Source organism: Dasypus novemcinctus, chromosome 28, assembly GCF_030445035.2.
Source record: "Dasypus novemcinctus isolate mDasNov1 chromosome 28, mDasNov1.1.hap2, whole genome shotgun sequence".
Classification (NCBI taxonomy): domain Eukaryota; kingdom Metazoa; phylum Chordata; class Mammalia; order Cingulata; family Dasypodidae; genus Dasypus; species Dasypus novemcinctus.
In genome coordinates, this window is record NC_080700.1 from 4,900,252 (window position 1) to 4,905,715 (window position 5,464).

Genomic DNA, 5,464 nt, shown 5'->3' on the forward strand with positions numbered 1-5,464 from the left:
AATCGAGGACATTTGTAACAATATCAATTGCCAATTAAAATAAAGACAAACAACTTTGAGAGCATTTCCATGGGTGAGTTGACAGATGCCACCTGTACTGCTCAGTTGTTTATTTAAGGGTCAATAAAGAGTTTGAAGTACATCAAGAATTAGCCCCTACAAATACTCTCTGTGGAACATTTACAGGCAAGAATATTTTCAAAGAATTTAAGAAAACACTAATTCAGTACTACCTGAAGTAGAATCTGCTAAGACGTGTAATAAGTAAAAGTAGTAAAAATAGAAGTAGAACAGTAATAGATTTGGTTGGACAAATTTACAATGCTTGTGAAAAAGTAAAATGCATAAAGCCTATGGTTATTCATTATATTATTTATTGGCAGTTAGTTTACATAAAACATTTGAATCTGTAATGTGTTCTTGAACTGGTAGTGTCAGCGGTGAACTTCATTTACTCTTGTGAAATAATCATGATTTTTTCTGAATTTTTATAAGCAGTAGAAACTGAATGTCCTGATTTGCCCTACCACACAGAAGTCTTTTGGCTTCCCAATGATAAGGTTTATTTAGATTGAGTTCAGTACTGAGATTGAAATTTTTTCTGAATGAGAACCATCTTCAGCCATTATTATGAAACACTGCATGTTTTTAAAATTAGCTTTTGCTATAGGTTTGATAATATTTCTTAGTGAGTTAAAACTAAATTTACAAGGCAAAACAGTGCTTTTGTGTGAAATGATCCTCTGGTAAAGTCATTTTGAAAACAACTAACATTGCTTGAATCACAAGTAATGTTACACTGCTTTATATTCTTCATAGACTCTTAAAAGTTAAAATAAGAAGTGAGAAATCCAATGTCACAAAAATTTGTGCATATTTTCCAAGCTGATACTACCATCCTGAAGCATTTTTCAGATCTCAATACAAGTACTTCCACCTAATCTTCAATTGGAGGTGAATAATCTGCATGGTAAAGACATGCTAAAAAGAAAATGTCAATAAAAGAATCTGAAAGACTTCCAAATGATGTAGATCCTGAGTTAAAACCAAATACTCACAACCTGGTATCAGTACTTAGCAGTGCCTATCTGTCTGAAAAGACATTTTTGAAGATAAAGTACATAAAATCTCATCACAGATGAGCATTAACAGATTAACAATTGCAATTGATTTGGATGATAAGTAACTCTAACTTTTAATCCAATTAAGTGAAATCTTATCTGCCAAAGAGAAAATAATCCCTTTCTCCTCATTAGTAGACTTGTATTAAAAATAAATATTATTATAATTTCAATTTTTTTCAGTAAAAATTTTTGGGATTTGTTTTCCCTTTTGTTATACAACTTTCCTACATTTTTCCTCTTAGTTCACAAATATTGTGCAAAATATTTATTATCTGGCTCTTTACAGAAAATCTATTGACACTTGCTCTAGTTGTTTTTTTCCAACACCTGACTTAAACTACGTATGTCTATCTTGATTCGTGTGGATGGAAAGTATGTGCAGGAGTGAGGGGAGCTCCCAAAATTCAAATTGAGGGTGTTTCTGGAAGCAGAAAATCTGGTAGGCAAACAAAAATGAACACTCACCCACTGAATACCTGAAGTTCATCTACCTTCAAACCAGGCTCAGAGTAATTATTTCCCTTCCAGAGGAGCCCTTTTCTAGAATCACTGTTCAGACCTCTACTCTCATAAGTGGCCAAGTCCAAGCAGTAGAGTGCCAATAGGCATTTGTAACTTTAAATCAGAGGAAGATAAGGTAAAGTACACCACCAGTCTAAGTACACACCCAGGTCTTTGAAGTATTCCTGAAGCCTCACCACTGGTACCTCCTCAGGTCTTAGGATTGTCTTCCACCACTTCTCTGATTGCCAATTCCCTATTGATTCTCTCTGGCATCCAGAGCCTCATCTTCACAGGCCCCTGACAAACTGGAATGGGCAGAGAATTAGCACTACTGGGAATCACCTTCTGCAGACTATCCCTCCAGTAGCATGACTCTGATACACACGGGTCACACTGACCCCCATATCCCCAGTAGGTCCCCAGATCCTGGAGAATGATTTGTTAAAATGCACTTCATGGCTACCTCCCCTTCTCTGTCTCACTTTCCTGATCATATTTTCCTTCCTGGGATGACTTACTGCTGAAATCTTGTCTCAGGGTCTACAACCTGGAAGTCAGGGTTGTAAGTATTTGCTGCAAAACACCTATCTTATACCAAAGCATTAAAAATAAGACTGGGAGAGTTTGCATAATCTCTTGGCCCATGCCTCCCACCCATAGCCCACATCACCCTAGTGAACTCTAAGGCTATCACACCTTCACCTCTGAGTGAGCCAGCACTCCAGGTCCCCCACCCCACCTCAGGGAGTTCCCAACATCCTGGAACAGCCTGGTAAACTTCCCAGTGATCCTCAGTTGATCACGCAGAGCCAACCCCAGGTATCCAGAGGTTCCCTCCGCACTTCTGAGGAATGCACCCGGGTTCTAGACAAGTCCACGCTCTCAGAGACAACCCCAGAAGCCCACCTACTTTTAGTGCTCCACCCCCCGCACCCCAGAATCCTCACCTCCCAGGATTCCCAGTGTCCCCATCAATGTCCAACCTCCCAGAACCTTTCGACTTCCCAGAATCGGACTGGGGACCCCTGCATCCCAACAAGCAAACCAAGACAGACCCTCCCCCACCCACAGCCCCATTCCCCTTTACAAAACCACCTCGTTCTCCATGCGTGTGCCTTACACACTCTCCGCGCTTCTGGTGGATTTTCAGTGTTAGGTGGGTTGTTTATGGTGGCTGAAGTGGAGGCGCTCTCGCGAGGCCTGGTGTCCAGACAGCTCCGTGCTCTCCAGGGCTGTGTAGTTGCAGGAGACTGGGGGTCATGCAAAGACACTCACAGATCCGCTTGGGGCTCCATCCCTTCTCCACTCTTTCCCACCTGGGACTTCTGGGAAATGCGTGTGGAAAGCACTGAACCTGTTTCTGTCTCATGTACACGAGCCTTCCAAAGATGAATGGGGTAATACCCTGGATGCCCTGGAAGCTGCCCTGGCCCTGGAGAAGTCCCTGAACCAGGCCCTTTTGGATCTGCATGTCCTGGGATCTGCCCACGCAGACCCCCATGTAGGTATCCCCCTCCTCCATGGCTGCCCACATGCAGACCTTCCTTGGGACAAAGCCTCCACCCTAAGCCTTGACTCGCTTGGATTGTCCAGGGAAATTCCTTGCCATGCCTCACTTCCCACATCTGCCACCTTGGGACCTATTGCCTCCTGTCATCTCTCTGTTGAATTTTTTTTTATTATTGACTTTGTAATAATATTACATTAAAAATATATATGTGAGGTCCCATTCAACCCCACCCCCCCACCCCCCCCTCTCCCCCCCCAACAACACTCGTTCCCATCATCATGACACATCCATTGGATTTGGTAAGTACATCTTTGGGCACCTCTGCACCTCATAGACAATGGTCCACATCATGGCCCATACTCTCCTCCATTCCATCCAGTGGGCCCTGTGAGGATCCACGATGTCTGGTGATTACCCCCGAGGCGCCATCCAGGGCAGCTCCACGTCCCAAATACGCCCCCACCTCTCATCTCTTCCTGCCCTTCCCCACACCCATCGTCCACCATGTCCACTTTTCCCAATCCAATGCCACCTCTTCTATGTGGACATTGGATTGGTTGTGTCCATTGCACCTCTATGTCAAGAGGAGGCTCTGATTCCACATGGATGCTGGCTGCCATCCTCCCATTTTCAGTTGTAATCACTCTAGGCTCCATGGTGTGGTGATTGTCCTTCTTCAACTCCATCTTAGCTGAGTGTGGTAAGTCCAATAAATCAGATTGTAGGTGCTGGAGTCTGTTGAGGCTCAGGACCTGGCTATCACATTATCAGTCCAGAGATTCAAATCCCCTAACTATATCTTAAACCCCAACGTTAACTGCACCTCCAGCAGATTAGTATGAAAGTCTTATGAAGGGAGATCCCATCTGAGTCCAGATTCATCACACATAAACACCATTTCCAGAGAGGGGCCATCTGCCCTGGTAGTAAACCCCATTGGCCATGACCATAACTCTCATGGGTCTCTTTAGCCTTCATAGGAACTAATATCTGGGGGTTGTATCTGCTTTATCTGTCTCTCTGACTCTGCTCAGTTGTGCATGAGGGCAATCCTTCTGCCAGCCTCTGTTGAATTTTTCACTTCTCTTCTCTTCCTCAGCTCTGTGCCTTCCTGGAGAACCATTTCCTAGATGAGGAGGTGAAACTGATCAACAAGATAGGCGACCACCTGACCAAGCTCTGCAGGCTTGCTGGCCCTGAAGGCAGGGCAGGGCGAGTATCTCTTTGGAAGGCTCACTCTCCAGCACGACTAGGAGCCTCTGGAGCCCAGAGGCCGTGGGGGAGGACACTCTTCCCCCAGCATCCAGGCTCCTGCCTGAGCCCCTCCAGCCAGGAGGCATCTTTCTAAATGCCCTCTTGCAGCCCTCAAACAAGCCCCGAGCCAAGTGTCAACAATAAAGCTTTTTGCAGCAGGTGGTGATGGTGTGTGTGTGTGTCTTGTGCGGGGACTCTAGAAGGGTTGACCCCTCCCCTGTGGGTGGTGTGCTCTAGGCAGTTCTTGCTGAGCCATTTCTTACTCCAGGGAGAGTTGTGCTAAGTGGGTAGCAGGAAGCAGGCTGAGAGTTTTCTGTTGGAACAGTAAGCAGAAAGGGGTCCTGGGCACGTGGAAGTGACTATGGAAATAAACTCTGGAAAGCAAGCATGCAAGACTAGCTCTGAGGGCCGCTTCCCCCCTCCCCACCCGCCCCAACTTGGAAGAGATCAGGTCCACCTTGAATGCTAGGGTCTTCCCCAATGTCAAGCACAGACTCGGTAGCAACAACTGCTGAGGATCTGAGCAGCTGGGAGCTTAAGATGTACGACAAGTGCTGAGCTGGGGTTTTGGGTCTTATTTGAGAAAAGACAGGTGAAAAGTAGGGTTCATATTCACTAAACGATAACTGTAGAAGCTTGCAGAGTCTTGGGGCAAGCCAGCAGACTGCTGTGTCAGCTCTGACCCCCATGCCTTTGGTTTTTGGGAGAAGAGGAATCGGGAAGTGGATGGTAGGTGCTGTTTGCTCAGATCCATGCCCTCTTGCTCTCTGTACACAGGATCTGGTTACGGGGGCTCCTGTGTCTGGCACAAGGATGATGACCCAGCACCTAAGACTCCTCACTCAGAGCTTCCTGTTCCCTTCCTGGGTGATGATGTGCTCAGAAATGCACATGTGGCCTAGGGAGCCTAGAACTATACAGAAAAAGGTTTTGTCTTTCTTTCTTTTCCCTGAAAATAGAGCCATCTCAGCAGAGCCCTGAAGAGATACGTCAAGCCAGGGCACCAAATCTTTCTGCCATGATAGAAATGGCCCACATCTGTGCTGTAGCCACATGTGTCTAAACGGCTACT